Raw genomic sequence first — 12855 nt, 5'->3', positions numbered from 1 at the left:
TTCTTGAAGACATTGACAGATAATGGCATAGTGGATAAATGAATAAATAAATATTAATAAATAAAATTCCCAAGAAGACATGAGTTCAGGAACCCTCCCTTTGGCACATACTGGCTAGGCCATTCTCTTTTTTTTTTTTTTTTTTTTTTTTTTTAAATTTAATAGCCTTTAATTTACAGGATATATACATGGGTAACTTTACAGCATTAACAATTGCCAAACCTCTTGTTCCAATTTTTCACCTCTTACCCCCCCCCCTCCCCTAAATGGCAGGATGACCAGTAGATGTTAAATATATTAAAATATAACTTAGATACACAATAAGTATACATGACCAAAACATTATTTTGCTGTACAAAAAGAATCAGACTCTGAATTATTGTACAATTAGCTTGTGAAGGAAATCAAAGATGCAGGTGTGCATAAATATAGGGACTGGGAATTCAATGTAATGGTTTTTAGTCATCTCCCAGAGTTCTTTTTCTGGGTATAGCTAGTTCAGTTCATTACTGCTCCATTAGAAATGATTTGGTTGATCTTGTTGCTGAGGATGGCCTGATCCATCAGGACTGGTCATCATCTAGTATTGTTGTTGAAGTATATAATGATCTCCTGGTCCTGCTCATTTCACTTTGGCTAGGCCATTCTTACCAAGTCATAGCTCCCCTCCCCAATGCCTTAAACCCTTTTGTGATTATAGCCTCTACGACCTTTTGGAAAGACAGAAAGCCCCCTAAACTCCCTACTTACACGCTAACTGACCTCTAGGAATACATTCCCTCCTTATATCTACCATTTTCCTTATCTTTCTCATCCCTCTCACTTTCCATTTTCCTTTATTTATATTGGATCACTTGATGGATTCACTTACTAGGATGTAAACCCCTTTGGACACCTAAAAAGAGATGGGGGCATAATTGAGGGAGGGTTGGAGTCAGTGGAATAATTAGAGCTTTCTCCAACCTCTTGGGGTTCCAGAGAATCCTGGGGGCATGGGGAAAATGAAGAAAATGTAAGGGGATGGGCATTGTTTTCCAGAAAGGTCATTTTGTAGGTGCCTATTGCTATTACACTGAAACCACTGCTTTCCTTCTACCCCATTCTTGAACCCTTTTTTTGTGATAAAGAAAAATGGATCAGCAAAAAAATATATATATGAATATAGCCACTGGGATTGCCTGGCAATAGCTGTAATTTTGAGGAAGGAGGCAACTATAACTTCACACCACCAAGGGAGGCACAATAGGGAAGGTGTTATAGATGGAGGAAGCAATGTCAAAGAAAAATAAGATTTCAAAGGGAGATTAAGTGGTGGAAATGACAGGAACCAAAAGATCCTGGCAGAAAAGCAGCATTAGCTGGGCTGAGGAATGGGGAGGATCTCAAATTGGCTGACACACAGATTCTTTTGGGGGGATCTGGAGGCACAGGGAATAGAAAAGAGAGCTTGGCTATAAGAATTCCTGAGGAAGATGAACATAATGAAGGGAGAAGACCCTAGGGGCATCAACTTAGAGCTGGGAAGTATCTTGGTGAGCCTTTAGACCAATGTTCCCATGAGAAAGCTGAGGGAGCAGAGGTGAAAGGAATTCAGATCCTAAGTGACAGAAACCAGGATTTGAATTTAGGATCTACAGAGGTTTAGGGCGCCATAGTGAATGTGGTTTTACACATGAGCTGGGGAATGTTTGTGTGTTTGTGGAGAGAGAGCGAGAGCGAGAGCAAGGGAAGGAGAAAGGGAGGAAGGGAAGAAGAGAGAGAGAGGGAGAGAGAGAAGTGAAAAGGAGGTAGGGAAGGAGGGAGGAAGGGAAGAAGGGAAGTGGAGGGAGGGAGGGAGGCTGAAAAGAAGGCTGAATAAAGAAGCCCAAAATATTAGGTTTCTGAGATCTGGGAACTAGGGACACAGCTGTTGAGGGCTCGAGTGAACTCACTCCTTTTTAAAGGCTTAGAAAAAAAGAAAATAAACTGAAACTTAGCCAAAGCCTGCAATTTCTACAGAACTAAAGAGAACTTTTCTACTGAGAAACTTCTAAGACATGTTTCTGTGTGATGGGAAACAGAATTAGATCTGTGATATCACTTCACTATAGAAGGAATTTTCAGATCTCTCCCAAAGCAGAGTCCTCTATCTTTGTAATTTGAGCTTCTCTGTTCCCCACTCCTTTATTTTTTATTCCCCTCCCTCCTTCCAGGGTGATTCCCAGCAACACCTAGGAGCTTGAAGAAAGCTCCATTGTCTTGCTTTGACTCCAGCCCTCCCTATATTGATCCCCATCTTTTTTAAGAAGCCAAAAACTTTTACTTCACTTCTCCCTAACCATTTAACAGCAGATTAGTTTTTTACAAAGGACTATTGACTGCAAAGGACAAACAGGAACAAGCACATTATTTTCTAATTACTTTAGAGGCTTAAATCCCACCCCTATTCCAATGTCCTGGGGTGAGGAAGCCCATATTAGACTCTCTATTTTACTCAGCTCCTACAAGGCATCAGTCCTATCACGTTAAAAGCCCCAAATTTCCATCTTTTTAGGAAGCCAAAGACCAGGGCCTCTTCTTAAACAATCACATACACATTAATTTTGACAAAGGATTGTTGACTTCAAAGGGAGTGTAGGAAGCAGCAAATGCGCATTACCTTTCAAACCCTTTAGAAGTTTAATCCCTCCCCTGACTCCCTCTGTAGCTGGGGAGCAGAGCAGAGTAACTCAGTTCCTAACAGCTTTAGTCCTAGCAAATTAAAGCCCAAGCATCCACCGAGTTGATTTTGGACCTCTGATTCTCAGGGCATCCCTGATGGCCTGGATTCCTGGCCCATTGGATTGAATCCCATATGAAAAGCCCAGGCCTGATGCCCAGGGCCATCTGGCCTATCAAGAGTGGGAGAGGAGTCTTGGCCCCTTCTCCCTTATTGAATGGTGGCTATCACCTGCTGAGATGAAGATATCCTTTTGGGGGCACAAATGTGGGAATGACAGCTCACGGTACTCAATCTGGGAGTGTTCAAGATGCTGACAGTTCCGGCTTTGTTAAGGATGAAAAGAAAACTGCTGCTTGCAACCCCCCGGGTAGGCCAACCCGGAGTATTTCTGAATGTCGGCCAGAGGCCAATCTCTGCCACCAGAGTGTGTGGCTCCTTCTTAGGAGATCTGAGATCACGTCTCTCACTTTACCAGTCTTTTTTTAGTCTCAAGTTTCCCAAATATACAATCCCAAATAAACAATAATCTTACACCGTGTTTTTAATGCAAAAAGAAATCTTTAGCTAAAGAGTTACTACCATGTTTTAGGATATGAAATTGGATCCTTTGGTACTGTGGTTAGACCCATAAAATGAGTATTTTAGGCAGTTACTACTTGCCAAGACTACAGGATGCCAGCAGATTAGAGATAAGGTGGAGGGCCAGGACCTAGAGAATCAAGAAAAGTGCTTTCAGAATTGAGAGACCCTTGCCTAGGACTAGCTGGTATGTATTGAGGGAAAACTTGAATTCAGGTCAGGCCAACTCAATAACGTCACATTGCTTCTCATCATAGAAAGTATCAATTCATTTGGGTATCTTCCTTAACTTTTACTCTATACTTCCCATTTCAATTGCCCTCTGCTGGCTGTACATTTTATGGTTTCTGACTTTTTAGTCTTCTTCATAAGCTATAGGTTATCAGTTTTCCATTTCTACTGCTGCCCTATAGCTTTCTCTCGATTCTCTAGGTCCTGACGTCCCATACTATTTCTGAACTGCTGGCATCCAATGGACTTCACAGGAGGAGGCAGGCTAAATTACTCATCTGATTTTCCTTGTGCAGCATGATAAGTCTGGAAATATGTATAGAAGAATTGTACATATTCAGCATATATTGGAGTACTTGCTATCTAGAAGAGAGAATGGGAGGAAGGAAGGCAGAAAAAATTGGAACACAAGGTTTTGCAAGGGTGAATGTTGCAAACTATCTTTGCATGTATTTTGCAAATAAAAAATTATTATTAAAAATAAAAATAAGATGAAATCCAAAAAGAGAAATAAAGGGAGAAAAGTTTATTCAAAACTAAAAAAAATTAAAAATAAAATATTCATCTTATGGATCTAACTAGTGAATATAGATGTAAAGGATGCAATCTCAGATCCTAAAACACGGTAGTACCTCTGACTAAAGGTTTCCTTTTGCATTAGAAACATGGTGTGGGAGTTGGTGTAGTGGTGATATTTTGGTCAAAGGAAACCATTTTAACTGCACTCTTTTATACATTTTGGAAATGTAGAGAACAGAACAAAAGGCTCAGTGGAGTAAATATAGCTCTATTCTACCTTATGCATACAACTCCACTACAAATGGTTCTACAGGCTACAACTCCACTAGAAATGGGTCTACAGGCTTCATGCCATACTTGCTCCTCTTTGGGAAGGAACCCATGTCTGCCTATTGACGTGTGTTTTTGTATCTTGGATAAAGGAAGGGATACAACTACTCATACTCAGTATATATTCCCAAATGAGAGAGAAATGGCTAACCACTTAGACATAGCTTTAGTACAGAAGATCTGAGACTAGGGAACTAGGTGAAGCACCAATCCTGGAGTCAGGAGGACCTGAGTTCAAATCTGACCTCAGACATTTACTAGCTTTGTGACTTTGGGCAAGTCACTTAACCCCAAATGCTTCCAAAAAAAAAAGAAAAAAGAACAAATGTGACAAAAACAAAAACAAAATGATATCAGATTAATGAGTCAGACAACAGAATACCTAAATAGAAAGTTTTATTGAAAAACCTTGGCAATTAAGGGACTCACAGATTAGCTAACCAATAGAAAGCTAACCTGTATAAAGAAAAGCATCTTGCTTGTTTACAAAATAGACACAGAGAAAGGAAGGGACCCTATAAAGACCATTCACTGCCATCACTTATTGTTCATAGGAAAGTTAGTTGGATTTTCCAGTGAGCAAGTAGAAAGAACTGATGGATACTCACCTAGGGAAAGGATGAGGAAAAGACTGTCTACTAATTGTACAAAGACTTTCTGACCTAGACATGGGCACCAAAATGATGTAACCAGTGAAGGAACCTGTGTGGATTATTACAGGATAGGTGAACTGAATGCAGAAGCAGCTTTTTACATACCCCCAAGTTTTTTAATAATAGCTTTTTATTTTCAAAATATATACAAAGGTAGTTTTCATCATTCACCCTTGCAAAACCTTGTGTTCCAAATTTTTCTCCCCCCCTTCTCCTATCCCCTCCCTAAGAAAGCAAGTTATCCAATATATATTAAACATGTGCAATTCATATTTCCCTATTTATGATATTGCACAATAAAAATCAAATCAAAAAGAAAAATGAGAGAAAAAAAGCAAACAAACAACAACAAAAAAGGTGATTATGTTGTGATCCACATTCAGTCTCCATAGGCTTCTCTCTGGATACTGTCTCTACTACTAACTCTGGAATAGGGGCTGCAGAGAGATCAGTTCCATCAAAATGGCAAAGTGATCAAACGTTAACTGGAACTTGATTGTACCCTGTAGAGGGCCCCAAACAGTGGGGGAACTCTGGGTGAGGTATAAGGCCCTTCAGCCCAGGGGGAATCTGCTAACAATGTCTGGTTTGGCTCCCCATCTCCCTAAGGGCTCTCCGCCTTCCTGAGAAGTCAGGGGCCTGTGACAACCTGTTGTGATTGAAGCAGAGTGATAGCAGGTGGCAGTCTACATACAACAGCAAGTTGTTTATGTGGTCCCATGTGCACACTAAATATTTAGTGCATGCACAGTGTTGCTTTGGTTATATAAGGGTATGAGGGTATATAAAGGGGGAAGACCTTGGAATAAATGGACTCCATATTTCCACCATCCTCAGGAGTCTCCTCTCATCACTCCTCCACTAATATGGTATATTTTAATCACCCCGGCTTGGGGGCTGTAGAAAGCACGGTACGTTTTTTCACCCCAACTTGGAGGCTCTAAAAAGCAGGATATAACAATGCCCCTAGAACAGGATTTCTTAAACTTTTTCTACTCACAACTCCTTTTTGCCTGAGAAATTTTTATGTGATCCCAGCTAGATAGGTATATAAAATAGGTATGCAAATCAAACATTTACTGTTAATTAATGTGACCCCCACATTCAGTTATGTGACCTCTATGGGGTCATGTACCACATTTAAGAAGTTGGACCCTAAACTAACAATATTTAAAGGAGTAGTAGATAGAATTCTAGTTTAGAACCCCCCTTCTTTGAGGAGACCAGAATGGTGACCTCCAGATTCAATCTGCCGCTTTCTCTTCCGGCAGGAATAAAAGTCTCCCTTGGAAAAGGAAGCAGGTCTCTTCTGCTCCCCTTTGAGTCAGACAACAATAGGCATCCTCAGGCTGCCTCGGGTAGGGACACACTCCCTCCCTTCCTTATCACTACATATCTATTAGCTAGCATTTATATAGTGCTTTAAGGTTTATAAAGCATTATACGTGTTCTCTCACTTGGTCTTCACAACAACCTTCTGAGAGAGATGTTTTATCCATTTTGTAGATGAGAAAACTGAAGTCTACCTATCTATATGTATATATGTGTATGTGTGTATGTATGCATGTACATATATTATATAGGATAGGTACATGCATTCCTATATGCACTTAGACATATTGAGCATTTTCTGGTTACAGACTAAGACCTAGCAACATATAGCCCTATTAAGGCTATAGCTTTCTAGGATAAACATCTTTATTTGAAGGAAGGAAAATAAAAGGGAAATGACATATATAACTATAAGAACCCCTCCATTAGTAGATGTACATGTTAATGAAGAACCATTTCCAGGGTAACACATGCAAATTTACTTCTTGAATGAACTAAGCCTCTGCCATTTCTTTTTATTTAGTGATAAATTTGGTTTTTACCATAGCACACAAACACCTAGACAAACTAAGTCCACAATGGTGCAGATAATGCCCATCAATCTCTTCTTCTGTAATTTCTTGTTCCTTAAAAGAAAGGAAGGCAGTTCATTTTAACTAACAATTGATATCTTAGAGTTAAAAAAAAAAAAACAAAAACTCAACCACTTGAAAATACCAGCCTAGTCTGGTTCTCCAGGTTGGTGAAATCATGAGTAAACAGTGAGTCAGTAAAGTTTATCTGCATTCTGATAATGTGAATAAATACAAAGTACACCACCCACATAACTGAATATCAGCTGGTTCAGCCTGCTTCTGCTTTGGTCACAGTTCAGATCGTCCATAAAATTTATCTCTATCAGAGTCAACACAGGATTATAAATAGAAAGCCAGACTGTATGACAGGATGGTCCTGGGTTCAAGGGTTTCCTCTGACACACACACTATGATCCTGGACAAGTCTCTTAACCTATTAAATATATATATATATATATATATATATATATATATAAGAATATTGTAGAACACTTATAGATGTGTATTGGCAGAGGGAGATTCATCACCAGGAGTTTTCTAAACTAATGAAATCATAGACAACTGTCTAAATAAGACAACATCAGGAAAAGGGATGCTATCTTAAATTAATTCATTCCTCATTTTGCAGATTCTTAGACAAATGGACAATAGTCACCAGAGCGCTGGACTTGGAGGCTCTGGGTCCAAATCTTGCTTAAAGATACTTACTATCTGTGTGACATTGTCACTGTGAGTTTCAGCTTCCTCTTCTGGAAAAGGGAGAAATTATGAGCACCTACTTCATAGGAGTATTTTGAAGATTAAATAAGAATAAAACAGTTTGCAAACTCTAAAGTATTATATAAACATGAGCTATTATCACGAGATCCCAGTTAGATCGTTTGGTTTCTAAAAGTCAATAGCAGATCTTTTGGTGTATTTGTGCAGTGAAAGTTTGGGGTCTCCCCTCCCATCCTGGCCACTAATACTTTCATATTCTTTTTTGATGTTGCGTTAAAAACCTACTCTCAGGAAAGGATCTGATAATCTCATTAATATTGAGACATAAATAACTGAAAACTGAGTGTGTTATTTCTACCAGGAGTCACTAGCTTAGCCACTAGTTAGCCATAGTCACAAGCTGTCACTTATTCTCACTGTGCCTCAGTTTCCACATATATCAAATGAAGATCATATCACTTGACCTGTTATAGCCAGTGAAGATGTCCTAGTTACTTTAAAAGGTCATTTTGAAAATATGATAGATACAAAGACTTTGAAAAGGTAAACATAGGATACAAAAATAATTTTTTATTCATTATAGCATATATTATATTATATTAAAATATATAATTATGTTATATATTATTGTTTATATATAATATATATTAAATACAGTTATATAGTGTATATAATATATATATATATTTCTAAATTTGTATTTCCATTTTAAGAACCTTACTGCTCAGACAGGGATCTCAGACCTGAACAAGCTGGATAGCAAGACTATTTTCCTGGAAAAGAAGTTTTTCTTGATATTCCTGAAGTTACTCCATATGGGTGGATACCCACATGTCTTTTCAGCCCATCATAATGTAAACAAAGTATAATGTGCAGTTATTGTGAATTTACACAGCATAAATTGAATTGCATATATAAGAGAGAAAGAAGCACAAGGCATTGGATTAGATATTTTGTATCAGTGAGATTTCCTTTTAGAGTTACCCCAACAGAGCACTGTTATAGCCTTTCTACCCTCTATTCTTTAACTTTTCCTTCTAAAGTAATATTAAATTAGGGTTAGGGCCTTGGGCAGTTTTAAGAATAAAGACAAAAAAAACTTTACTCATTACAAAGAAATCTTGAATTTGATCAGAACATAGCAAAAACAAAATCCTGACTTTGGCTTTGATTTTGGTCATACCTCCTTCTTTCCCTTTACATAGATATACCACTATTTGACTCTCCTAGTCTCTCTCATGATTATCTCATCTATTGTCAGATTAATGTGGAGTTTCATATTCTTTAGATAGGTCTGGCAGGGGAACAGAAGAGCTTTCAACCTGATGTTCTCCCTTCCCCCATAGAGTGTTCTCCCTTCTCCCTCATCCCTACCCAGCTTCTCTGTTGTCAGCCATTCTTTCATAGCTATTTTTAACTCTCCTTTTTTCTTTGCATTTGATGAATCACTCAGTCCTGTTAGTTTTCCCTCAGCAATATCACCATGGAAGATGTGAGAAAATTGGAAACTAATGCATTTTTGGTGGAGTTGTGAACTGATTCAACCATTTTGGAGAGCAATTTGGAACTATGCCCAAAGTGCTATCAAACTCTGCCTACCCTTTGATTCAGCAATACCCCTGCTAGGTCTATATTCTTTTTTTTTTTTTTTTTTTTTTAATAGCCTTTTATTTACAGGTTATATGTATGGGTAACTTTACAGCATTGACAATTGCCAAACCTCTTGTTCCAATTTTTCCCCTCCTTCCCCCCACCCCTTCCTCCAGATGGCAGGATGTAGGTCTATATTTTAAAGAGATCATAAAAAGGGGGAAAGGACCCGTATGAACAAAAATATTTATAGCAGCTCTTTTTGTGGCAGTAGAGAATTGGTGATTGAGGGGATGATGATCAATTGGCTGAATAAATTGTGGTATATAAATGTAATGGAACAGTATTGAGCTATAAGAAATGAGGAGGAGGAGGATTTCAGAAAAACTTGGAAAGACTTACATGAACTGATATTGAGTGAAGTGAGCGGGACCAAGAGAACATTGTATACAGTAACAGCAACATTGTCAATGATCAACTATATATAACACTCCATCCTTCTCAGCAAAATAATGATCCGAGACAATTCCAAGAGACACATGATGGAAGATGCTATCTCCTTCTAGAGAAAGAAACATAGTGTCTGAATGTAAATATAGCAATACTATTTTTACTTTTTTGTTGTTTTTCTCATGATTTTCCTTCCCCTTTTGTTTGGATTCTTTTTTCAGGAAATATGTTCAACGTGTTTATATGTGCATAACCTTTATCAGATTGCTTGCTATCTTTGGGAGGGGGAGAAAGAAAAATTTGAAACTCAAAGTCTTACAAAGATGAATGTTGAAAACTACATTTACATATAATTGGAAAAAATGCTATTAAGTTCAAAGTAAAGAGAAAAGAAGAACAAAAGGAAGAAAACATCAGTCTTGAATGACAAAAAAAAAAAAAAAGAAAAATGTTTTGAGGATTACTAGCATAATGTTGAGACTATAACTAGCTCCATTTTATTCTACATTTACTGTTATTATATTATTATATTTCCTTCCCTTTCTTCATGATCCCTCTTTGACAGGAGTCTCCTTTGGTTTCTCCATTTCTGCAAATCACTCTACAATTACAAAAGAAAATTTATAGGACTTCAAGACTTCTAGGAGGTTCTCTCTCCTTTCCTTTATTCTAGCCAATAAAACCAGTAAGAGGGACTTAAGAAATGCTAATTAGCTGATTTAAAAGATGCTGTTTTCTTTCATTTGTTGCAAATTTGCTAAAGCACACACTTTCCTTTTCTTCTTTTTTATATAGTATTTTGTTTTTCCAGTTACATGTAAAAACAATTTTTAACATTTGTTTTTTAAAATTTTTGAGTTCCAAATTTCCTTCCTTTCTTCACTTCTTCCTCCCTAGGATGGTAGTTGTATGTGTGAACATGTAAAAATGCATTTCCACTAGCCATGCTGTAAAAGAAGAAACAGACCAAAAGAAAAGACTATGAAAAGAACAAGGTGAAAATAGTATGCTTTGATCTGCATTCAGACACCATCAGGTCTTTCTCTCAGTGACACTTGCCTTTACAACAATTTAAGATTTGGCTTTATTTTTAATGGACAACCACAGACACCTACAGTGTGTCACCCTCTTGAGTGAATAAATAAACTGCAGTTTACATATTTGACTATATCCTGTGCTGGTTTATTTGGGATGTAGCTAGCAAGGATCCTAAGAGTTATCCCAACAACAATAACGTAGGAGACCACGGGACCATTATCATTAGCCCCTACCCTGGGACAGGTACTTAGAATCCTTGTCACAAGGGAGGGAAAAGGGTGAATCACCTGTAATTATAGTGTTAGTATTTTTCCCAGCAGCTGATTCTGTCAAACACTCAGCCAGGAGCAGAATGGTGGCAGTGGTGATTAGGAGAACAGCTTGTCAATCTCATGGGTTCCCCTCAAACCTTTAGACACCAGAGTGGCTTTTGTGAGAAAGCAGTACTCCCCCGGAGCTAGTATTCTGCCCTATGTCTAACCAAGATGAACTCCAGGAAGATAAATCCCCCTGGAATCAAGATTTCTCCTGATGCTTTGTGCTTGAGAATGGGGAGGGACCAGAGTCTTATCTGAGGCATTTTTTCCTTCTGTGACTTACAAATGAGAACTGTGGTCCCACCTGCTTTCCCACAAGCCTTCTCTCAGATTCCCAACAGAGGAAGCCGGGATTGGGAGGGTAAGGGAGGAGATAGGGAGGAGATTTCTACCATCCTCCCAAGCTCCAGGACAATAACATGGCTTCTTGCAGCTAAAACAGTCAGCATCTTTAGAACCTTAAGTTCCCAGCTCCTTCTTGGACCTTTCCTTTGCCTTTTCAGAACACAGATCAATGACCAATAATGATAAAAAGCTCGCATTGAAATTTTTGTCACTACTTTTGGGGTTAAGATCTCCCAGATTTGGGATCAAGATCATCCTGTACATGGAGGACCAAATAAAACTATCTCCTGCTTAGACAGTGATATCTGGACCTTGCCAATCTCCATGATAACTGCTGAGTGGCCCAGGAAGGGTTTGCCAGAGCGAATGTAAAATATCTGTTTAGCAGTCCGACAAAGTCCTTTCCCTTCCTGGGAGAGTGTCACAAGTATAATACGTTGTTTTAGCATTTTATATCTATTGTATTTGCTCACGATTTATTCCAATCAAAGCAAAGGACTTGGGAGTTCTTTCATTGGTGGGATGAAATCAAGGCTGTCCCACATGGACAGATCATGTTACATGTTAAATGCCCAGGATTAGGGACCCGCCACTCACATTTTTAATATCCAAAACACGAAAAAGTGTAACACATTTGATTTTAGAGTTACTCCAGGCTCGGGGCCAAGTCCAAGAGGGAATCTGACCTCTCTGAGAGGTCAGACCACTAGGATCAAGCCGGGTGCGCGTGATCCCAGTTTCTTGGACCCAGATACCCTGCTGACACCCGCATGGGTGGTCTGCATTTCTCCTAGGCGGATGTGCAGTGGAGGGAGAGTAAGCAGTCCTACTGAACTGGGGAAACATCTGTGTGGCAGCAGCATCTGAAGTGCTGCCGTTGGCAACTTAGCACCAGAAGCCAAGCTGTGTAAACCTAATGTTAGAAGCAATAAAAATGAAGAGAAAAGGAAAAGAAAAAAAGGAGAAGAAATGAAAAAGATCACAAGAAGCTAATTTTCCCATACTGTCCCTTTTTCAACATTGCCCTAATACCTGGAACTGTCTCTCAGATTAGGGGGGGAAAAAAAAAATATATATATATATATATATATATATATATATATATATATATATATATATAATTTATTTATTTATTATTTATTTTATTTTATTATATATATATATTTTTATATAATATATATAATATAATAAAATAAATAAAGTAAATAAAGTAAAAATATAATAAATAAAATAAAATTCTTCAAAAATGTTTTAAAAGAGTTAGCAATGTTTGCCTCTTCTCTTTCCCAGATCACCTTTCTTTTTTTTTTTCTTTTTTCTTTTTGCTGAGGCAACTGGGTTTAAGTGACTTGCCCAGGATCACACAGCTAGGAAGTGTTAACTGTCTGAGACCAGATTTGAACTCAGGTCCTCCTGACTTCAGGGCCAGTGCTCTATCCACTGTGTCACCTAGCTGCCTCACCTTTCTATTTTTT

The sequence above is a fragment of the Sarcophilus harrisii genome, chromosome 6 (assembly GCF_902635505.1).
Source record: "Sarcophilus harrisii chromosome 6, mSarHar1.11, whole genome shotgun sequence".
Classification (NCBI taxonomy): domain Eukaryota; kingdom Metazoa; phylum Chordata; class Mammalia; order Dasyuromorphia; family Dasyuridae; genus Sarcophilus; species Sarcophilus harrisii.
This window is presented reverse-complemented; position numbering follows the sequence as displayed.